General features: G+C 38.4%; 1 protein-coding gene, 1 long non-coding RNA gene and 1 pseudogene across 4 annotated transcripts in view; 1 reads left to right on the top strand and 2 right to left on the bottom strand.

Moving 5' to 3' along the window:
* LOC144303972 (uncharacterized) overlaps positions 1–24862 on the bottom strand; it is a 209040-nt gene that overhangs the window by 162748 nt on the left and 21430 nt on the right. The gene's annotated exons all lie outside the window — the stretch shown is intronic.
* The window catches only part of ALPK1 (alpha kinase 1), a 118943-nt gene that overhangs the window by 87942 nt on the left and 6139 nt on the right, over positions 1–24862 (bottom strand). For 2 of the 3 annotated variants that reach the window (XM_077882300.1, XM_077882301.1), the window contains exon 2: positions 4968–5014. The gene's annotated coding sequence lies outside the window, so the exon portion shown is untranslated. Of the gene's footprint in view, positions 1–4967; positions 5015–8544; positions 8570–24862 lie in introns of those variants that run through there. The other variant, XM_077882302.1, reaches the window with a different exon arrangement.
* Positions 20236–21333, top strand: LOC144303897 (glyceraldehyde-3-phosphate dehydrogenase pseudogene; annotated as a pseudogene).

The following is a 24862-nucleotide window of genomic DNA, read 5'->3' as shown; positions in this document are numbered from 1 at the left end:
TCTTTATAAGCATATGGTAGAAAGGCTTTATGGCAAATGGAAAGAATTCAGGGTTTAGAGTTAAGTAGGCCTATATTTGTCACACATCTACTATGTGGCAGGCATTATTTGCCTGCTCTTCTGAGATGACTAAGCTTTGAGACAGGTGACCAATTATTTCTCTTGCTGTGAGCCACTTGGGCACTTTCAGACGGTAGGAAAAAACTTTGCTATGAGTTGTCATGCTGTATGCCCTTTAATCCCGGTGTCAATTAAAATCGAACTGAAGTCTCATTTATAATTAGTATAATTCTCTGCTTATTTTTATATCCTGGTCATTTCTAAGGTTAAACATACTCTGAAAGATTTTACGTTAATCATCTAGGTATTTTCTAATACCCTTCCTAGATAGTGTGCCTTTTCTATGTCTGTGCCACTTTAAAACTTATTAAAGCATCTCTTTTGTGTGATTGTTAGTTTTCACATATCTTCCTGATTGACTGTTTATTATCACCTTCTTTCCATACTTCTAATTCAAACAAGGTAGGAAAATAAGTAGAGAACTATATTTAAAGTTAATGATATTTTACTCAAAAGTATCTTCAAAAAAAATCTCCATTCAGTATAATTATACTTAAGAATTAAAATGACATAAAATAGCTTATTAATCAGAATGACTTAAAAATGCAAGCCCTTCAGCTTTTATCCAAAATATATATTTAAATGTGTGTTACCATTGAGCATTTAAAAAATTAATAATACAGTAGTCTTAGAAAACATCACAAACCCCCAAAAGAAAAAATTATTTGGCCATAATTCATAAAAGCTCTAAATTACTAACAAAAAATTAGATTTTATAATTGGCCTGCTTGCACATTTCAATAGCATTTTCAACTCACCTTATTGCCTTTTTCCAGTATATTTCCAAACTTAAAGAATGCAAAGAAAACTATACCCAGAAAAAAAATCCATGGCTTGGTAACTTTTTATAATAAAAATTAAGAGGTATAAACTATGCTTTCATATTAAGGAAGTGGAAAGGAAGTAACGAACTAAGTCATAGGGAAGTAGAAAGAATAAACATAAAAATTTTAAAAATAACGATTTATGAAATAGCACATAAATCAAAATGGTAGCTAATTGAAAAGGCCAATTAATTGGCTTTCAGGAAAACCTAATAGGAAAAAAGAAGAAAGAATCATTTCAGAATGGGAAAAGCGGTATAAACACCATTATGATTAAGATTTTAGAAGTATGGGGCAGCCTGGGTGGCTCAGCGGTTTAGTGCCGCCTTCAGCCCAGGGCCTGATCCTGGAGACCTGGGGTCGAGTCCCACGTCAGGCTCCCTGCATGGAGCCTGCTTCTCCCTCTGCCTGTGCCTCTGCCTCCCTCTCTCTCTCTGTGTCTCTCATGAATAAATAAATAAAATCTTAAAAAAAAAAAACCTTAAAAAAAAAAAAAGATTTTAGAAGTATGGGATGCCTGGGTGGCTCACCGGTTGAGCATCTGCCTTCCTTTCAGGGTGTGGTCCCAGGATCCAGGATTAAGTCCCATATTGGGCTCCTTGTGGGGAGCCTGCTTCTCCCTCTGCCTGTGTCTCTGCCTCTCTCTCTCTCTGTCTCTCATGAATAAATAAATAAAATCTTAAAAAAAAAGATTTTAGAAGTGTAAGAGACTATCATGGGGTGCCTGGCTGGCTCATTTGGTGGAGCATGCAGCACTTGATCTCAAGCTTGTGAGTTCCAGTTCCATGTTGGGTGCAGAGATTACTTAAAAATAAAATCTTCAAAAAGAGAGACAGGGAGAGAGAGACAGAGAGAGAGGGAGAGAGAGAGAGAGAGCTATCATGTACAAATCCTTCTAAAAAATGTGAACATTTGTCTATAATGTATTATTTTCTAGGATAATTGTGATATACCATTAAAATTGAAGAAAAAAATCTAAAATCTATTTAAGACTAATAATGAGTAAAAAAAATTATCTATTATTTCCAAGAAAGGTGCCAGTTTCAGATGATGTCATAGTTAATTTTGACCAAATCTTTTAGAAATATGTAATTCCTAGAAAATTTATATTATTACAGAGGATAGAAAAATATGAAAGACATTCGCATTAATTTTATAAGGCTGAGGTAATACTATAATTAATACCTGACCAAAACAATGAGAAAAATACATAACTATAATAGACATAGTTGTTGCCTACTTCTATCTCCAAAATATAAATTGCCAAGTATAAAATTACTAAGAAGTGGATTCAAGCTATAAGTGGAAAGAAAATTTTACTGAAGTGAGTAGAAGAACAACCAACCAAATAATTGCCTCAATATTTTAATGATGTAATTCTCTCCAAAATCATCTACACCTTTAATAAATTTAATAAAAAATACTAACAGGATGGGATCCCTGGGTTGCGCAGTGGTTTAGTGCCTGCCTTTGGCCCAGGGCGCGATCCTAGGGACCCAGGATCGAATCCCACGTCGGGCTCCCGGTGCATGGAGTCTGCTTCTCCCTCTGCCTATGTCTCTGCCTCTCTCTCTCTCTCTCTGTGTGACTATCATAAAAAAAAATAAATTAAAAAATACCAACAGGATAAATTTAGACTTAGTACATATTTAACAGCCACTTTTCTGGGAGGGAAAATAAAAAGCCCTGGTTTGTAGCACATGCCAATTTCTGTGGTGTAAATATTCCTTCCATAGGTGACTTCAAGCTATTGAAGTGGGATCACTGAAAATAGCTTTGGGAAGAGATGTGCAGTAGCACACCACTATGTAGTGTGTCTACTATGCAAATATAATAGACATAGGAAACTTCAAAACATAGATTATAGTAAAATGCCATAAAATAATTAAGAAATAAGTTTTGTCTTTGTCTTTAAATAGCTAATTTTAAGTTTATATATTTAATTTTGGGGTTATGTTTAACAAGTTGCCCATAAAATTCCTGAAAATGTAATAATTATTCTCATAAACCCCTGTATGAGACAACCCCAGCAGACTACCAAGAGGGGTCCCGAAGAGTTTCTAATAGAAGAGGGACTAGAAAAAGACAGAGCTTTAAGAAAATTAACAGGATGGCAGAGAGTTAGTTTCTCTTCAAGTTTTATAACTCCCATTCCAAATATTTTAAATGATCCCAATCATATCTTTTCTTTAAGACTTATTTATTTATTTATTCATGAGAAACACACAGAGAGAGAGAGAGAGAGAGAGAGAGAGAGAGAGAGAGAGAGAGAGGCAGAGACACAGGCAGAGGGAGAAGCAGGCTCCATGCAAGGAGCCAGATGTGGGACTTGATCCCAGGTCTCCAGGATCACACCCTGGGCTGTAGGTGGCGCTAAACCGCTGCGCCACCGGGGCTGCCCAATCCCAATCATAGCTGTCATTTTATCACTAGCAATAAAGCTGGCATAAATAAACACACGTGATTGCTTTTTCTTCATAAAATTATATTCCCTATTGTCAAAAAAGGCAGAAAATAACAGAAGTTGGCAAGGATATGGGGAAACAGGAGCCTGCATACTATGCTAGTGGAAATATAAAATGTATAGCCACTGTGGAAAAAGAATTTGATGGTTTCTTTAAAAATTAAACATAAATTTATCAAATCTACTGAAAAGAAATGAAAACATAAGTCTTCCTAAAGACTTGCCCACAAATGTTCATAGCAGCATTACTTATAATGGCCCTAAAGTAGAAACAACGGAATCAGCTGATGAATGGATAAATAAAATGTAATCCATTAAATGAAATATTTGGCAGTGAAAAGGAACTTGCTACCACATGGATGAAATTCAAAACCATGCTAAATGAAAGAAGCCAAGACACAAAAGACCAAGTATTTTGTGATTTCATTTATTAGAAATTTTAAGAAAAGGCAAATCAAGAGAGATAGAAAGTAGAATTAATATAGTGGGAATGAAGGTTGGGAATGGGAACAATGGTTAAACGTAAATGAGCATAAGGGATTGTATTTGGGTGACTAAAATGTTCTAAAACTGTCTTCTGATATTTGCACAACTTGGTAAATTTATCTTAAAAATTTAATGGTACACTTACCTAAATATATTTTATGGTTTATAAATTATATCTCAGTAAAGATGTTATAAATTTAGCTAAATTTCATTCATTTATTTTTGGTCATCCTTATGTAGAGAATAGGCAAAGGAGACTCACTCAAGGAGATAATTAAGTAACTTGCTTACAGTTAAAGCTTTATTTTTTTTTTTTTTACATTAGAATTTATACCTCCAAATATAGTCTCTGTCTGAATCCTGTCTCTGATTCAATACTGAAAGACATTTAACTGAATCTCATATTACCTGCTCTATTAGTGAATCTACTAATTCCTTTTCTATCCCCAGTGTATATGGTTGTTCATTTGATTATTTTTCTGCTGGGGAAACTATGCCTAAAAGGAACAAGTGAAAGCCTAGACTTTAAAAAAAAAAAAAAAAAAAAAAAAAAAAAGATTTATTTATTTATTTATTTGAGAGAGAGAGAGAGAGCACTCAAGTGAGGGAGGGGCAGAGGGGGAGACTCTTCAAGCAGATTCCTCTCTGAGTGCAGAGCCCAGGAGGGGACTTGATTTCAAGACCCATGAGACCTGAGCTGAAACCAAGAATCCAGAACTTAACTGACTAAGCCACCCAGGTGCCCTAAAAGTCTAGACTTTTTATTCATTCATCTACTCACTTTCATCTAGATATTCAACAAATATTTACTGAGCATCTACTATGTGCCAGACCCTATTCTAAGCCCTAGGGATACAGCAGTAAACAAAAGAAGCCTTAATAGTTTTGAAAGAGAGACTCAAGTCAAGGGCCTGGGTTTATTGTTTGTTTGTTTTTATCTATTTTTTCCAAAATGCAAAGCCACATGAAAAATTCATAGCGAAGGACTATAAACAATAAACATTTTCCCCATCTATTCAGGCTGGATAAAGATCCCAAGAACTCATGCAATGAATCAAAGATGTTGAACTGACCTTCTGTGAAAGCCTTGTACCTATCATCCTCAGAAATCCAAGAAAACCTGGAATTATTGGAAAAAAATGTTTGTTATTAGAATCTGCTTGGACTTAATTAGGTCAACCGTTCCCATATCCCAGATGAAATGGCATATTAATATTGAGATTATATTAAGTCATTGAAAAATATAAGAAGCTAGATTTTTGCTTCTTGTTTATGTGGCTTTAATATATCTATAATGCAGTTCTCCCAAAGCTGAGATTCTGAGACTCACTTTCATACTGATATTAGTTTCTGTCCTGCCTCAAATAGAATCCCAATGAGTTCACTCCTTTCTACCCAAGATGGCACCAGCTTCTACTCCAGCTAAAAGCATCCAATATTCCAGGAGACCAGTATCCCAACCATCCCATACACCTCAAAAATATTAATGCCCATCTTTTGAAGAATGAAAAGAAACTTAACCATCTGGATTATTTTTTCCTTTCAGATAAGACTATATCTCAATGATTAGAATGACAATAATAAACCCCCCAAAACAAATGGCTGTTTTCTTCTAATTCTTACTATAACTACCATGAAGACTCCCTTGCCTCCCTGTGGAATGTGACAGGACTGACAAAAGCAAATGCACAGATTTTCATCATCCAGTCTGCCTCCCTGGTTCTAGCAGAAACAGTATATAAGAAATAAAGATTTATAAAACAAATTATCCCAAGATTTTTTCTTATCCAGCTTCTAGTAGAGTAATCAGATCCAAAGGGACCCTATAAGCTCAAGGAATTGGGTTAACTTAGTAAAGTCTCTGAGTTACCTGGTTTAAAATAATATGAAATATTCATCCTTATCCTGACTTTCCACTCTCGGAGATATATATCCCCTGCTAATATACTAAAATTCCTATATATCCAGAACCATGCTGATCACTTTCTAAAACTTAATATCCCCAAAGTTTACACTATTTGAATAACTGTTTAAATATGTGCTAGTTTTAACAATGGTCTTGACAAAGTTTCAATTGTTGGCAGTCTGGACTAGGAACACTATTTCCCTTTGGGACTATGATATGCTGCTAAAGCAGTGCTTAGAGGGAAATCTGTTCCATATCCTAATTGTGATGTTGGTTATTACACAGATCTATATATGTGTTAAAATTATAAAATAAAGGCCAAATAAAAGGTCATTTTTACTGTATATCAAGTTAAAAAATAAAAATAAAGCCAATATATGCTGCTTACCCAGGAAAAGGAAGGAGAGAAGGAAGGAAGGAAGGGAGGGAGGGAGGAAGGAAATATAAAAGAAACAGAAAAGAAGAAAGAAAAGAATTAAGGAGCTTCAGTGTCTTATTTCTTGGAACTGCAGGGTGGAGGTATCTAAATACAAGGAGAGTCTGACCAGGTTATACCTAGAGGAGACAGCTTGTATATCAAAAGACTTGTAAAACTTTTCTCTATAGCAGAAGCCAGGGAATTTGTGTGAAAATGAATTCTAAAATGCTAGACTAAGGAGGAAAAAAGCAACATAGCTCCTTTGGGTCAAAATTAATTTTTTAAAGATTTTTATTTATTTATTCATGAGAGACACAGAGAGATGCAGAGACATAGGCAGAGAGAGAAGCAGGGTCCATCCAGGAAGCCCCATGTGGGACTCAATCCCGGGACCCCAGGATCATGCCCTGGGGCAATGGCAGACGCTCAACCACTGAGCCACCCAGGCATCCCTGGGTCAAAATTATTAACATGGGTACTTTTACCAGAGGTTCTGGGTTCCTTGTGCTAGTTCCACTAGGTGGGTTTGGCTATCACAATTTGGTCAGAAAATAACAAATACATAAGATGCCTTGATAAGAAACATATTTGAGGATAAGAGATAAATTCCATGAGAGATCTACTAATTCACTGATGTTTCTGGGAGTCTAGACATCTGGAATATTTAGAGGTATCCTCTCCAAAGTGAAAGACAATTTGCTATACCTTGTATCCAGCTCCATGAAGAAAGTGGCAGAGCCACACACATTTGGTGGGCTTTAAGTATTACAGAGGCAAAATAATGTTGTTACAATGGTGTTGTTTCTTCCTACTTACCAAATAAACCATAAGGCTCTTAATTTAAGGGAAACCCAAAGCAAAAGAATATTCTTTAGCCAGTTCAAAGAATAAGCCACTCTTGCTACTTAGATCTCGTGACTCAGAAGTCTAATGTGTACAAAGTGTCTGTAATAGTTCATTGAGCCTATAAAACTCCCCAATAAGAGAACCATAGTGCAGCCCCATAATTGAGAGCAAAGCCATACTTCTCTGACAAATAACTATTTTCCTTGAGAAACATCTCCTGATGTTTACTGTTGGGTTCTGGTAGAGACTAAATATCTGGCCATGGGAAATGAACTGGTTATGAGACCTGAGCTGCCTTCCAAATTAAATGGTATTTGATTGACCTGTTCTCAAATTTGTCTGTGCACTGCAGCTCTCCATCCTCAACTTGCAGTGGTATATACAAAAGCAGCCTGAGCAAGTTCTAAATGCACAAGAAAGTTTCATGAGAGAATTGCTTCAACTCTTATGGCACCTAATCCTGCTGCAATACCACCTCTCCCTCACTCATTAATGTATCCTTATGGAATTTCCCTGTAGGCAGAGAAAAAAAGATTCAAAATTTAGTAGTGATCATGAATACAATATACCGGGACCAGCCATAAATAAATTGATATAGCATTAGAGCTCTTCTCACTCTTGGCTACAAAGGACAAGTAGGGAGATAAATCTTCACAATAAGCAGAACTTTGAGAAGTAGATCAAACTCCACACTTTACCTAGAAGGGAAGATTCTTATAGTGAAGATTCATACATAGAACCTAAAGGTTTGGTTTGATGAGGAGGAAGCTGAAAGGAACAATATTGGATTACAAGAAGGTTTAGCATAGAGGTACACTCATGGACCTCTCAAAATACATTGATGGTGTGAGAATGCTTGCGTCTGAAAGCTCACCAATGGGCAGAGAAGACTCTCCAGAATCAGATGGGCAAGAAGACTTGAATTGCAATTGTCATCTGTCCTCTTTCCGGGCATCACTAGTATTACTCAGTGGGTTCAGAAACAGAGTGGCCATGGTGACAGAGAGAGAAGTTATTCATGGGTTCAACCTCATGAACTTCCCCTCCCAAGGCAGATCTGGCTATTACCACTATTCAATGCTTAAATTGCCAGCAGCAGAGACTCATGCTGAGCCCTGCATACAGTTCCAAATGTGAACAATGCAGGTGGCATGACCAACTTCCTATTGACTGATTATATTGAATCCCTTTCATTGTGGATGTGGTAGCCATTTTTCTCACTAGAGATTTTGGATATAAATTTGACTTTCCTGCTATGCTTCTATTAGCAATATCTTCTGTGTACTTACGAAAGGCTTAATTCACCAACAGTAATCCATATAACATTGCTTGTGGTGAAGATGCTATAGGCCATCTCCCACAGGATTCACTAGTCTTACCATAACCCAGGAGCAGCTGGCCTTTAGAGCAAAGCAATAGTCTACTGAAGACTCAGTTACAGAGCCAGCTGGAGGACATCTTATGAGGTGAGGGTACTTACTGGTCCAGAGGAAACGGTGTATGCTCCAAATCAATAACCAATATATGGTGTTGTTTCACCCAAGGACAGATTACATGGGTCCAGAAACTGTAGGGAACAAGTAGAAAAAGAACCACCCATACTATCTGCCTCCTCTTTACTGACAGTGCAGGCAGTAAAGAAGTCATAAATGTTTCTCATAATTAGTTGCATACATGGGGACTGTAGTCAATATTTATATTTTCTCTCTTGAGTGGTAGTGTGTATTTTCATAAATTAACCCCTTCTCCTCTCTGTCCTTGACACCTATTATTTTATATAGGGTGTGTTGTTGTTGGTTACCTTTATTGTTCGGTATATGAATAACATGTATGTAGCTTTTGCAAAATGCATTAAATGTCTTCTTCCTCTCATTTAAGTGTCCATGCAATAAATTCTTTCTAGAATTAAGTTCCAAGAATAAGTCTCCATTTCCAGGTGAATTTACAAATTTCCCTTTACTGGCTGATGAGAATGTACAATCTAGCATGTTTCTCTTTTGAACTGGTTTCAGGAAGCTCTGAGCTTCCAATAAGCTCTACTGTAATGATCCTCTTGACTCAGGTTTCCAGGACGTTGCTTTTTTCCCTTTCTTCTAAGTACTTTCTGCTTTAACTTTTCCTACTCCGATTTATGTACATTTTAATAGTGCACATCACTTCAGTTCCTTCTTAGATGTAGCTAAGTAAATACATAAGTAAATAAATAAACCCTGCTGTTAGCAAAGCAATTCATGACTTCCCTTAGCAGAAGCTCAGGCACACAATGGCCTGCTCATTCAGTCAGCATTACAGAGTGGTTACTATGTGCAGACATGACTGTCCTACACTCTCCATCCCTGTGTATGGTCCTTATGCCCTCTGCCATCCCTATTATTTCATGTCAGATGCCCTATGGCAAACTCCATGGATAACATTTTGGGGTAGTGTGGGGCTCCTCTTATTTGGACTGTCTTTCAGAGCCTCTTTTTGTTTGTTGCTCACTCTTACCTTCTAGAATATGGCTTTTCACCAGTGGGATCTTTAAATCCAAATCTACTCTTAGATAAGATCTTACAATTTCTGAAGTTTCTGATAACTTCTCTATCTACCATATATTAGAGTAATTGCAACTCTTTAGAAACTTTTAGAAGTTACTAGAAAACCAGAACTGTCTCATCCTGAAAGTTAAGGCCTTTCTTCATTTTGAATTGAATGAAGATGTGAAATAGATGGGATTGGGTAAGGGCAATGCTGTAAGCTGGACACAAATGTACTGGGCTGAACACAATCTACTGCTGTTTTCTTTTTTTCTATACTTTTTGGAATAATATTTGTCTAACATAGATACAATTCCTCATGGATGGTTAGCTTATCTTCCTCTTTTTTTCCTAAATTGTTCTGCTCTCTCTTCCATCTGCCTTCTCTTATTCTTCAAAGTGCATATACTTATTCTTTAATCCATTCAACATTTTCATAAGTATCTACTATGTGCCAGACACCATGTGCTTGAGGATAAACAGATGAATATGGTACAGTTTCTGGACTCCAGAAGTACATAGTTGTGGGGAGGCCAATGTGTAGGCAATAATTACTCCTTGTGATAAATGACAGGACAGAGGCATTATAGAAGTCTACAGATGTCCCTTCACCTGTCCCACAAACTGAGAGGTGCTTTGGGAACAGTGACCCTTTTATAATGCAGCAAAAGGTCATCAGTCCATCATGTTGGGTGAGTTACTAGGCTTTTTCACAACTGGAAGAATGAACAAAACATCTCAAGCCACTGCATGAGTGACAGTTTTCGAAAGTCACATGAATTTTCCTACTAATTCATATATTATATATAGTTATGATCTGGTCAAACTAGTAAATATGGTAAAACTAATACCCCAAAGTAAAATTTTAAGGAAGAAAATGTTTCTCAAGCAGGCACATAGGTTATATGTAAAGTACCACAAAGCTCCCTTAGGAATCCTGAATGCCCTTTGTGGTACTCTAGAAATCTCCATCAGCCAGGGAGATGATGTCAATAAAGGGCGGTAATTGGTCCCTAAAGGATTGCCTTGGGAAGTGTATAGAACAAATACTCAAGAGTGTCAATAAGCGGGCAAAGGAGGATATAATTATTTATATAGTTGAAAAGATATGGATACTTTGGACATGTACAGAGGTTCAGATAATTAAAGTGTTACATATGGTTATTCGGAGAGGGTAACATTTCTGTTTTCTTCAAAAGACTTATAAGAAATATAGTTATTAAAAAAAAAAAAGAAATATAGTTATGTTCCCTACTTGATACTCTGTTCTTTTGTATCAGGACTAGCAACCAGTTCTCTTGTATCAGTGACTAATAGCCAGCATGAATGCTGAACCAAGAAACTAATGTAAAGTCTTGTCCTTTGACAGCATATATGACTAGTGGTAGACTCACTTCAACAGGCAGATGGATGGTCCCTTTAAAGGAAGGAACAAGAGTGTGTCAGCAAAGAATTCTCTTGTCTTCTTGTAGCGTATAGCCTTTATTAACGTATCAATTTTACTTAGTCCTTCCTTTAACAAAACAAAAACCATTGCTTTCTTCTCTAGGCAGGCATTGCTTAGGTATTCACCCTATCCAAGTTCGCCATCTACAGGTCATACAGTTTGCAACTACTTTTAAGGTCAGAAGATTGCCTGTGAGAATTCAGATGTGCCTCCTATTTAGGGACCTTCTTCTTCTCCTTTTTTAAAAGAAAGTTTATACTTCTAACTGTTGGTTGATACCACAATCAAAGGCTGTTTACTGTACAACTATCATCTTGTTAGATATTTACTGGTCTTTTTTTAAAAGATTTTATTTAATCTCAGAGAGAGAGAGAGAGAGAGAGAGAGGCAGAGAAACAGGCAGGGGGAGAAGCAGGCTCCATGCAGGGAGTCCAACGTGGGACTTGATCCCAGGTCTCCAGGATCACGCCCTGGCTGAAGGCAGGTGCTAAACCGCTGAGCCACCCAGGGATCCCCTTTACTGGTCTTTTTTATATTACTCTATCATGTAGAGATTTATGTTAAAAAAATAAAGAAGAGCTATTATTTATATGTTTTAGTGACATATTTCTTTAACTTAAAAAAATATCAGTCTCCCTTTGGTCAACATAAAATGATACACTCTTCACTAATGCTTGGATTACTAAGTACTAACAATCCTAATCATCCCTACCATTTACTGAGCACTTAGCTTGGTACCCTGGCCAAGAAACTTACAGACGTTATCTAATTTAATATTTATAGCTAATTTACAAATTATTATTTTCATCTTGTACATGAGAAATCTGAAGTTATAAGAGTTTAGGCAGCTTAATACAGGGCATAGAGCTAAGTTAGTAAGTTGGATAAGTGGTTTTGGAGACCTGTCTCACTTTCTATGTTCTTGGCAAACCCACCATACTGCCTCCGAGTATTTTATTTTCTGTTTTTCAACTCTAGAATGATTGCCTATGGCTTTTTTCAACTACCTCCTTCCCCTTTCAGAGGTTATACTGCCTTCTCAAACAGGCATTGTCTTCCTGCTACTTTGGTGAACAGAAAAGAATAACCTTTCTTCTCCATGTGCTGTATAATAATGAAGACTACAACTAGAAACTACAAAGAAGTCTCCTGCGTCACCAAGTTTAGTCCAACAGCATTCCAGAAGTCGAGGTGAAACTGACCTGCTCCTCCACCACCTGGAGCTTAGGTTGGCAAGTGTCCCCTGATCATGCCTGATCTTTAATAAAGTCACATTCAATCAACAATGCCTAGGGCCTGGCCCTTTCTGTAAAAAGATCTTCAGGTTGAAGTTTCTAGAGCTCTTCTTCAGAGGCTGCTTAAAAAAAGTTTATTTATTTATTTTTGTAATCTCTACACCCAACATGGGGTTCAAACCCATGACTTTAAGATCAAGAGTCACATGGTCCTCCAGCTGAGCCAGCCAGGTGCCCTGAGAGGTTGTTTTTTAAAGAAGACCGTCAAGCTTTATTTTTGGAGGTAATTCCTTTATTTTCAGGTCAATTTGCATTTCTACTCTTTTCCTTGTCCCAAAAATGTGAGGTTCAATTAGGCAAAGTGGAGTGCCTACTTCTGGAACTCAACGATTTCTGGACAAGTCATCAAGATTTCTGGTTTGCATGAGGAACCATAACTCCCTGGGGACAGGTAGGTTTTAAAGTCTAATGATTAGGAACCTTATATTAAGAGATCTTTAGGTTTAATTTAGCTGTAAGGAACATAACACACCCAAACTAGCTTTAGTTTAAAGGAGGATTTATTGGATAGATACAGGGATCTCTTATGGACATAAGAACAGGAAATGCAGATAGCTCTCATGAGGGATTATAGTCAGGAATAGAAAGCTGTTAGAAGCAAAAGTAATCTCCTTCTCTCTCTCTCTCTAACTCTCTTTCTCTTTTTCTCCCTGCAGAGTCTGTTTTATTCATTCCACCAAGACTTATGGAGAGCCTACTATATATCAGGTACCATGCCAGGTTGTAAGAGTATAGAGGCAAACAAAAGAGACGAGCTTTATTCTTCTCTATAGACCATTCTTATTTGATCCACTTACCATGGTTTTACATGACCTTCTGATTCAAACTTTTAACAGAAACTAACTCAGTCTCAGCATCCTTAGTTCAAAGACAAAATCTTAGCACAAACACATGGCTTGTTACCTCTGGCATCAACTGTCCACTGGTCCACTCAGGTATAGCAACAATGACTCTGATAGTTCAGGGAAGAGGCATTTCATGGGACAATCTCAGCAATTAGAGGAGAATAGAGCAAATGGTGTGAAAAAGAAATGTTGGTAAAGAGGATGTAATTGGTGAAGGAAATGATGACAATCTCTATTGTAAAGAAAAAAAATTTTTTTAGATTTTATTTATTAATGTGAGACACACACGGAGAGGGAGAGAGACAGAGACAGAGACAGAAACAGAGACAGAGGCAGAGGGAGAAGCAGGCTCCATGCAGGGAGCCTGATGTGGGACTCGATCCCGGGTCTCCAGGACCACGTCCCAGGCTGCAGGCGGCGCTAAACCACTGCACCACCAGGGCTGCCCTATTATAAAGATTTTCAAAGACAAATGGATGATGAAGGTTTCTATAAACTTGAGGAAAGAAAAGGAAAGTGTCTCAGGAAAGCTGAGAACTCACCTTGGAGTAGAGAAGTGTTCCCAGATGTATGGCCTATCTAGGCACACCAGTTTTGAGTTTGAGTGTAAATCTCTGAGTGAGGCATGGGTTACTCAAAAAGTCTCCTAACTCCGCTGCCTCAGGGGAACCTGGGTGACCTTCCTTGGGAGAGTAGAGAGACTATAGATCTTAGACACAAAGCCTTCCTGTAGTAGCTGCTTAAAAGTTCAAAGAATCTGAGTTTGCCAGAAACATTTGTGAACCCTGGAGGCAATCAATCTCCAATTTTGAGAATAGCAGATGGAGAACAGAGTACTGCAACAGTAGTTTGTAAGGACTGGAAAACATCTAGAAAAGAAAGGAAAGAAGAGATGCTAAAAGTTGAGATAAACAGTAACAAAATTTTGTGACTGTAGCTGAAAGTTTTTTAGTCACTTGGGCTTGACAGACAAGAGTTATAATCATCAATTATAAACTTCCCTTACAAATCTGGACTTCCAACCTGCATGCCTCAAATATCACATTTCTATACTCTGACAAGATACTTTATTATTTTTTTAAAAGATTTTATTTATTTATTCATGAGAGATAGAGAGATAGAGATAGAGATAGAGAGAGAGAGAGAAGCAGAGACACAGGCAGAGGGAGAAGCAGGCTCCATGCAGGGAGCCCAATGTGGGACTCAGTCCTGGGACTCCAGGATCACACCCTGGGCAGAAGGCAGGCGCTCAACCGCTGAGCCACCCAGGGATCCCCTGACAAGATACTTTAGGTTAATTCTTTCTTCAAGAGAATCTTGATCCACTAGGTTGCCTTTTTGTTATTGATGGTTTTCTAAGGCAACCTACTGAATGGGAGAATATATTTGCAAATGATGTATCTGGTAAGGGGTTAATATCCAAAATATATAAAGAACTTATACAACTCAGCACCAAAAAAACAAAAATTCAATTAAAAAATGGGAACAGATCCTAAATAGATATTTTTCCAAAGAAGACATACAGATGGCTAACAGACACATGAAAAGATGCTCAACATCACTAATCACCAGGAAAATGCAAATCAAACCACAATGAAATACCACTTCATATCACTCAGAATGGCTAGTATCAGGGTGCACCTGGGTGGCTTAGTAGTTGAGGGTCTACCTTTGGCGCAGGTCATGATACTGGGGACCTGGGATCGAGTCCCACATCAGGCTCCCTGGGGAGCCTGCTTCTCCCTCTTCCTCCCCACATTATACATTTCACATTCTTTCACATTCTTCTGCCTCTCTCTTTGTGTCTCTCATGAATAAATAAAAAAAATCATAAAAAAAGAATGGCTAGTGTCAGAAAGGAAAAAAATAACAAGCGTTGATGAGGATGTGTAGAAAAGGGAACCTTCAGGCACTGCTGTTGGAAATGTAAATTGATGTAATTACCATGGAAAACAGTATGCAGGTTTTTTAAAAAATTAAAAATAGAAATACCATGTGATCTAATAATTCACTACTGGGTATTTAATCAAAGAAGACGAAAACACTATGCATAAAGATATATGCACCCCTATTTCTATTGGCAGCAATATTTATAATAGCCAAGATATGGAAGTAACCCAAGTGTCCATTGATAGATGAATAGATAAAGAAATTGTGGTATATATGAGAGAATATTACTCAGCCATAAAAAAGAATGAGATTTGCCATTTGCAGCAATATAGATGGACTTAGAAGGTATTATGCTAAGTGAAAAAGTCAGAAAAAGACACCCAATGATTTCACTTACATGTGCAATCTACAAAAAAGACAAATAAACAAAAAAATAAACTCCTAAATACAGAGAAAAAAACTGGTGGTTGTCAGAGGGGAGGTGGGTGGGGGGATAGGCAAAATAGATAAATGGAATCAAGAGGTACAAACTTCCAGTTATTAAATAAATGAGTCATAGAGATGAAAAGTACAGTATAGAGAATTTAGTTAATAATATTGTAATAACTTTATATGGTGACAGATGGTGGATACACCTATTGTGGGGAGCACAAAGTAATGTATGGAATTACTGAATCAATATGTTGTACAACTGAAATTAATTTAATACTTAATTATACTTCAATTTTACTTATTTATTTTTTTTAAGATTTTATTTATTTATTCATGAGACACATACACACACAGAGAGAGAGAGATAGGCAGAGGGAGAAGCAGGCTCCATGGAGGGAACCCGACATGGGACCTGATCCCAGGTCTCCAGGATCAGGCCCTGGGCTAAAGGCGGTGCTAAACCGCTGAGCCACCAGGGCTGCCCTAATTATACTTCAATTTTAAAAGGAATCTTGAGAGGTTAAGATATTTCATTTGTTTGCAACTTTTAAGGCAAGTATTTAATTCTGATCAAACTCATTAGCATAATCTACTTTGTAGTTCAATTCACCATTTTAAGAAATGTGTGCTAATAGATCCCAAATGAGCACAGTGTCTAAACTTTCAACGAAACTTATTGTATGGCAAAACTCTGAAGATGTAAAGAACTGTAGTTATTGTAATACTAATTTAGCAAGCTACAGGCATTGTCTTAGGTTTTTTGGATTTAATCTGATTGCTTTGTATATGAGTCCTTCTCACTTCCCACGAGGTGAAATTTTTAGAAATCTTATTTATTATTAAGCCAGGTGGTCTACAAAGTCTTAGCTCTCATTACCCTTCTGATTTTTCCTCCTAATCAGATCGAAATCTAGAACTCTTCCCTCAGGGATTCACTCTATTCGACTTTTTAAATTCCTCAATGGTTCCCCTTTTTCTCACTAATTAATTAATTTGATTCAACAGATATTTATTGAGTCCCTCCAATGCACCAGGATAACCAAAAGTCTTACTCACACAGAATGATTTTGGGAAAGGCAATCCACCAAGGACTGTGGGCATCTCTGCAAGTTCTTGCTGAGTGTGTCAAGAATACCAACCTCATTTCCCTTCTCCTGGGCTATTAATCAGGTTTGTATTTGTAGCAACCTTGAGGAATGAAGTAATGTCTCACTCTGGGACAAAAGCAGGTTTGCTATAAAAGCAGTGGCTTCCTCAAGATCAATGTTCCTTGGCTTCAGCACAAACCCACCCACATCTACCTGGACTGCTCTGTATCACTCCTTTGTGACTTGGAGAACATGAGAAACTGATGTCTACATGATGCTCATGATGCTTGCTGTGCTTTCAAAAATAAAGTCCTTTATCTTTGGCCCAAGAGTCTCATGTCTTTTGCCGGCACCCATGGAAAAATAGCAGGCTAATATATTAACTTTAAAGAGAGTAAAAGAAATTCCCAGACCCTGAAACTTGATCTTCATTCCCAAGAATTTCATCACCCCTAAAAAAGGCCCTTACAAAGCAAAATTTTATGCAATTCTCTAAAAATCTGCCTTACCTAAAATAGAACAAAGGAAAAATGTTAACCATATTTGATGTAAATTTGTTTTCTTACTTCCTATAGTCTCTCAAATTTGAAGCCTGCACATTATAAATTTCACACTCTTTATAATTCTTAAAAATTAAGGTCTGTGACACTTTTCTTCCAACAATGCAAATTAACCAAAATTTCTAGGGTTTCTCCTATGTGTCAGGTCCTGCAGGAGATAAAGATGAATAAAACACAGTCCCAGCACTTTTAGTCCTCAGGGTTTAATACAGATGACAAACATAAATGTGTATCTCAAATACAAGATTGAGGGGGATCAGGTATGTTTGAATTCCAAGCAAAGAATGGATGAAGAATGGGGAAGGTGAGATTTAGTTAAGTTCTTGTTTGTTAAGAAGGCCAAATATGAGCTAAACACTGAAGGATAGGTAGGACTCCAACAAATGGAGAAAATGAGAGAGGCAAGGTCTGGGGAACAAGAAAAGTGGTACAAAGAGATGCATTCCAGAAGATGGGCTGGGATGAGAACACAGCAAGAGCAAAGGCACAAGAGGACGTTGCAGATCATGATTAGAGTTAGCAGGTGGCCCGGGGTGCATGGAGCACCACTGAGAGATGCTGAGTCCAGCTCAGTTCTGTTTTTTTTTTTTTTTTCCAGTTCTAAGTACCCATAAATCTTGTAGAGAAATGAAGCTCTCTGTAAGAGGTGGGAAATGTGAGTCAAACTCAGGAGAGACATTTTCACAATATTAATTCTGCCAATCCATGAGCATGGAATATTTTTCCATCTCTTTGTGTCTTCCTCAATTTCTTTCAGAAGTGTTCAGTAGTTTTGAGGGTATAGATCCTTTACATCTTACGCTTTTGGGTGCAATTGTAAATGGGATTGACTCCTTAATTTCTCTTTCTTCAGTCTCATTGTCATAAAGAACTTATTAAACTCAACACCAAAGAAACAAACAATCCAATCATGAAATGGGCAAAAGACATGAAGAGAAATCTCACAGAGGAAGACATAGACATGGCCAACATGCACATGAGAAAATGCTCTGCATCACTTGCCATCAGGGAAATACAAATCAAAACCACAATGAGATACCACCTCACACCAGTGAGAATGGGACAAATTAACAAGGCAGGAAACAACAAATGTTGGAGAGGATGCGGAGAAAAGGGAACCCTCTTACACTGTTGGTGGGAATGTAAACTGGTGCAGCCACTCTGGAAAACTGTGTGGAGGTTCCTCAAAGAGTTAAAAATAGACCTGCCCTACGACCCAGCAATTGCACTGTTGGGGATTTATCCCAGAGATTCAGATGCAGTGAAAAGCCGGGACACCTGCACCCCGATGTTTATAGCAGCAATCGCCACGATAGCCAAACTGTGGAAGGAGCCTCGGTGTCCAACGAAAGATGAATGGATAAAGAAGATGTGGTTTATGTATACAATGGAATATTACTCAGCTATTAGAAATGACAAATACCTACCATTTGCTTCAAGGTGGATGGAACTGGAGGGTATTATGCTGAGTGAAGTAAGTCAGTTGGAGAAGGACAAACATTATATGTTCTCATTCATTTGGGGAATATAAAAAATAGTGAAAGGGAATATAAGGGAAGGGAGAAGAAATGTGTGGGAAATATCAGAAAGGGAGACAGAACGTAAAGACTGCTAACTCTGGGAAACGAACTAGGGGTGGTAGAAGGGGAGGAGGGCGGGGGGTGGGAGTGAATGGGTGACGGGCACTGGGGGTTATTCTGTATGTTAGTAAATTGAACACCAATAAAAAATAAATTAAAAAAAACTCAGGAGAGAGAGATTAAGACTGGAGAAGAATTTGGGGATCATTCACATGGGGGTAACAATAGAAGCCACTGCACTAGATCAAAGGAAGCAAAGGTAGGATATGAAGAAGACATGGACTTCTAGAGAATGCCTCCTGTTGGGAACCAAATAGCAAAATAATGGCATCCAAAGAAATAGCTAGAAATGTGAGAATGGTGGAGACATGACACTAGGCAACAATTTCCACAGGAAGCCCCAGAGTAACCACTAGGAAGAGGGGATTAGATCAGGTGTTTGGAAAGTTCTTGTTGATCACCTAAATAGATATTTCAGAAGAAGGCAGACCAGAAAAAAATGGATGGGCAAGTGCTACACAAGTGAAAGGGATAAATATAGACTACTTTGAGAAGCACTGTGTTAAGGGAAGGAGAAAGACGGAATACAGTCTCAGGAGAAATGAACATTTCTTAAGAATCATTGGATGTGAACATGTGTGTAGGCCAAGGAGGTGTCAGAAGGCAAAAAAAAAAAAAAAAAAAAAAAAAAAGGAAAAAGGTGAAAGAGAGGGAATATGAATGAAAAAAATAACAAAAGAAGTTTAAAAGGAGTTGGTTTAAGAAGTCAGAAGGAATAGACCTAGGTACAAGGTAGAATATTGTCTCTCTGAGGTAGAAGGGAAAGAGAAAACTTGAGAGTTCATCATGGATAACCCAGTATCCCAAGTCAAACAGATCAAGATCTGGAAGGTAAGGTGGCAGGAGTGAGTTCAGCTTGAAAAGAGGGATCCTGAATTGAAACAGGGGCTGTAGAGAATTGGAAAGACAGTCAGTTAAGGATGAATAAAAGAATCAGTGATGGTCCAGCTGTGGTTCATCAGCAATGGATCCTATCACAGAGTCAGCCAGGGGCTGTCTCAGTTAATCTACATCTGGAAAGTGTATACGGTAGAAGGAAGGAACATAATTCACGTCAAAAGTGCCTTTAAAAGTAGAGATAACCAGACAAACCATGAGAAACAACTAACTCTGGGAAATGAAGAAAGGGTTGCAGAAGGGGAGGTGGGTGAGGGGAAGGAGTAACTGGGCGATAGGCACTGAGGAGGGCACTTGATGGGATAAGCACTGGGTGTTAAACTATATGTTGGCAAGTCAAACTTCAATAAAAACAAAAACCAAGCAAACAAACAAACAAACAAATTAGAGATAACCTTTTGAGCCAAGGCGTCCAGGCTCGGAGAGAGGCTGGAGGGCCTAGAAGTGGGCTCCTAGCCTGGGCAAACTGGAATGTCAGAGATGCCAATGATAATGAATGAAAAGGCTCTCTGTTCCTTCCTGTTCGACAGACAGCCGCATCTTCTGGTACAGTGCCAGCCACGACCCCGAGACACGATGGTGAAGGTCGGAGTTAACAGATTTGGCCATATTGGGCGCCTGGTCACCAGGGCTGCTTTTAACTCTGGCAAAGTGGATATTGTCGCCATCAATGACCCCTTCATTGATCTCAACTACATGGTGTACATGTTCCAGTATGATTCTACCCACAGCAAATTCCACGGCACAGTCAAGGCTGAGAATGGGAAACCTGTCATCAACGGGAAGTCCATCTCCATCTTCCAGGAGCGAGATCCCGCCAACATCAAATGGGGTGATGCTGGTGCTGAGTATGTTGTGGAGTCCACTGGGGTCTTCACCACCATGGAGAAGGCTGGGGCTCACTTGAAGGGCGGGGCCAAGAGGGTCATCATCTCTGCTCCTTCTGCTGATGCCCCCATGTTTGTGATGGGTGTGAACCACGAGAAGTATGACAACTCCCTCAAGATTGTTAGCAATGCCTCCTGCACCACCAACTGCTTGGCTCCTCTAGCCAAAGTCATCCATGATCACTTCAGCATCATGGAGGGCCTCATGACCACCGTCCATGCCATCCCTGCCACCCAGAAGACCGTGGACGGCCCCTCTGGGAAGCTGTGGTGTGACGGCCGAGGGGCTGCCCAGAACATCATCCCTGCTTCCACTGGCGCCGCCAAGGCTGTGGGCAACGTCATCCCTGAGCTGAACGGGAAGCTCACTGGCATGGCCTTCCGTGTCCCCACCCCCAATGTATCAGTTGTGGATCTGACCTGCCGGCTGGAGAAAGCTGCCAAATATGACGACAACAAGAAGGTAGTGAAGCAGGCATCGGAGGACCCCCTCAAGGGCATTCTGGGCTACACTGAGGACCAGGTTGTCTCCTGTGACTTCAACAGTGACACCCACTCTTCCACCTTCGACGTTGGGGCTGGCATTGCCCTCAATGACCACTTCGTCAAGCTCATTTCCTGGTATGACAATGAATTCTGCTACAGCAACCGGGTGGTGGACCTCATGGTCCACATGGCCTCCAAGGAGTAAGAGCCTCCTGGACCACCAGCCCCAGCAAGAACAAGAGGAAGAGAGAGGCCCTCAGTTGCTGGGGAGTCCCTGCTCAACTTAATCCCCCAGCACACTGAGAATCTCCTGACCTCCAATTTACATCCTAGACCCCGAGGAAGGGGAGGGGCTTGGGGAGCCCTACCTTGTCATGTACCATCAATAAAGTATACTGTACTCAGCCAAAAAAAAAAAAAAAGAAGATGAATGAAAAAGAGGAGGTAGCAGATTATATTTACACAAGTGTTCTCTAGGTTTGGGACCTGGGATTTAGAGTGGACCAGTGAGGACAGATCCTCAGTTGTAGCTGGGGCCAGCCTGATGACTGACACGGTGTTTAATCAAGTTCAGGCAGTCAGAGAAACCCTGGGGCATTTTACGACACTTTTTTAAACTGACTGTGTTTTATTGCTGTATATCAACTACCCAAATACTCTTTTGCAATGTTATTTTCATTAATATGTAAATTTCCCCTTATTCATTTTATTTATTGTTAAAGGAAATACATAATATAAATAGGTATCAAGAACTTTGAGTTGTTCTTAAGTCCTATCTTCAATTTTATTTAATTTCCAGTTTTGAAAATGAACCTAAATAAGTTTACTTAAGGCCCTGTGGTAGACTGCTTTCCACTTTTTTCTCAGTTGTAACTATGCTTTAATTTGTGGTTTTGTTTAATGTTGATCTTCCCCACTATAATAAATACTCCATAGGGCAGGGCGTGTGTCTGTTTTGTTCCCTTCCACAGTCTGGAATATTTAGTACCTGGAATAATTCCTAGCACATATGAGGTACTCAAAAAGCATTTGTTTTCGTTAATTGTTTATAAAAGGAGATATTAACTGAATCTAGGCAACCTCTCTTAGTTGCTTAATCCTATGCTTTGCTTACTATATATTTGACAAATTGGAAATATTTCTTTTTATTTCAGGGATATCTGCAATGTTCAAAGAAAATAAGATTCCTCCTATTGTCTTTGTAAACTATTAAATTCTCTGCCTACACTCTTAAACAAGAAAAAATTCTAACTTTTAATCTATTTTCTAATCTTTTCCCTTCAGACTGATGTAAAATTTTCAGAATACTTCTCAGTGTTCATGGTCATCACTCTTTTTTTTTCCCTAAAGATTTTATTTATTTATTCATGAGAGACAGAGAAAGAGAGAGAGAGAGAGAGAGAGGCAGAGACACAGGTAGGGGGAGAAGCAGGCTCCATGCAGGGAGCCCAATGTAGGACTTGATCCCAGGAGTCCAGGATCACACCATGGGCTGAAGGCGGTGCTAAACCGCTGAGCCACCCAGGCTGCCCCAATGGTCCTCACTCTTAACAGGAATTCCCACACATTTATTACCCTATTGAATTATGAGAACATTATCTGATGTTTCTGAAATTGTGACAATGTTTACATCATAGTCTCTGGCTCAGAAAATGAATCAGTTAATTAAGATGTCAGCCCCAACAAATGTTTATGTCATTTACAGGATGGTCTTAACTGCCTGCAATTTAAGGGCCTGTTGGTTCTTTCTAGTGCCTCACTGCCACCCTCTTCTGGTCACACATAACAATACAGGCATGAGAGATTCCACTTAACCAGATGTATAACTTTGCTTAATAAAGAAAATGAATGCGACTCTACAGGACAAAAAAGAACCAAATCAATTTCAAGACTTATTAATAACCTAAGAAAGTGGAAAACTTTTGTGAAACATTAAAATTGTTTTGCTTATTATTTTCCTGAACCCCATTTCAGAAAAAGGTCAATCTTTTGAATTTCATTCTAGAAAAAAATTCACTAATCCATTGTTTCAAAATCTATGATGTTTCAACACAACAATGATAAAAATTTCACTTATATTATATATGTAGAAAGAGTTTGCTAACAGAATCAATAGTGTAAATAGCATTGCAGGCCATTGCTTGGGAGAAAAAAAAAATCCAATAAACTATTAGAGGATTTTAGAATAGCTAAATAAATAAAAGGAATACTGATATTTCAAATAACATTCATCACTTATTGATAAAATGCCAAATGAGTCCTTCACTTATAAGCAATGTAGTGGTTCTGAATATACATATATATATATATATGTGTGTGTGTGTATGTGTATATATATATATATATATAACCTGAAGCTTTTGTTTATGCTGTTCTCTTGACTCCTAACTTATTCTCATTATACATCTTACAGCCAATGAATTCTGCTATCTTCTTGTAAACATGGTCTCTACTCTCTGTCACTTCTGTTTTTGCCTGTACTGGGTTCCCTCCATCTCTACTTGGGACTGTTAGCTTCCAGACCAGTTTTCCTGCCACCTATCTCTTCCCATGTTCCCACACTCTGTATTTCACACACTGCCAGATAGCTTCTTAAAAGCAGAATTAACCTTGTCACTTCCCTACTTAAAAATGTCTGCTGCCTGTCGGATGAAGTCCAAACATCTGAACTTGGCATGGAGAATCCAGGCTGCTGTGCTCAGCATGGCCTCTGCCACTTTGCACTTGCACTAAGTACCCTGGAAGAATGTCCCCCAGCACTCTGCTTTTGACTCTGGCAGAGCTTGGCACCAGGTTCTGTTGTACATCAGTTACTTAACTGTCTTTCAAGAGACTGATTCCTGAGGGTGGTGGTCAGTGTCACACTCATTCTTTTTCAAATCTTCACTGCACCGCTGGAGCTAGCTGTGTGACCAACATACAGTAGAAGCTCAATGCAGATTTGTGAATGGATGAATGAGTGAACGTTGCTCTCTTCATTATATCTAATGAAACTCTCAGTTTTCAAGTCTTAAATTATAATGCTATTTCTCTAAATCCTTTGTTGACTCTTTTCTAGCAGAATTCATAACTATAATAGTTTTTGTTCACATTACACTTAGCTATATGTATCGTCTCTTGTTCTAGGTTGTAAGTGCTAAAAGGCAACTAGTGAGAGTGAAAAGGCATAAGTTTTAGAAGCGGTTAACCCTGAGCTGTATCTCAGCCCTGCCATTCACTCTTTGTGTCATGTCTGACAGCTGACTTCAGCCTTTCTGAAATGAACCTTATATTCCCCATCTCTAAATGGAGTTAACACTACTTCCTCTTAAGATTAATGCAAACATTAAAACAGAAAGTGAAAACTCATGACACATACTAGACTTTTGCTAAATTTTAGTATTTGTTCCCTTTCCCTGAGGATGAACATCATACCTAATTTATATCTAGGTTTCCAGGGCTTCAAAAATACTCAGTAATGTGCTGAGTAAATAAATGAATTCCAGAATCAGAATTGTAGTTGGTAATAAATAACATAAGGATTACAGTCTTGTATCAAATTTTTCTCATTTTTATGTTTATAGTATCTAAAGTATACCAAAATCACATAATTTGAGGTAGAAACTTTTCTAATCTTTCAATTACACTTCCATTTGTACATTTTCCTTTATGTCATTATTGTAAAGTACATTTATGAAAAATTTAAATTAAAAGAAGTAATGTTTATTTTATATTTATTATATTTTTAGAAAGGGGGGGCAGAGGGAGAAGGAGAGAGAAAATCTTAAGCAGACTCCATGCCCAGTGCAGGGCCAGGTGTGGGGATCGATTTCACA

This window comes from Canis aureus, chromosome 33, assembly GCF_053574225.1.
Source record: "Canis aureus isolate CA01 chromosome 33, VMU_Caureus_v.1.0, whole genome shotgun sequence".
Taxonomy (NCBI): domain Eukaryota; kingdom Metazoa; phylum Chordata; class Mammalia; order Carnivora; family Canidae; genus Canis; species Canis aureus.
This window is presented reverse-complemented; position numbering and strand designations above follow the sequence as displayed.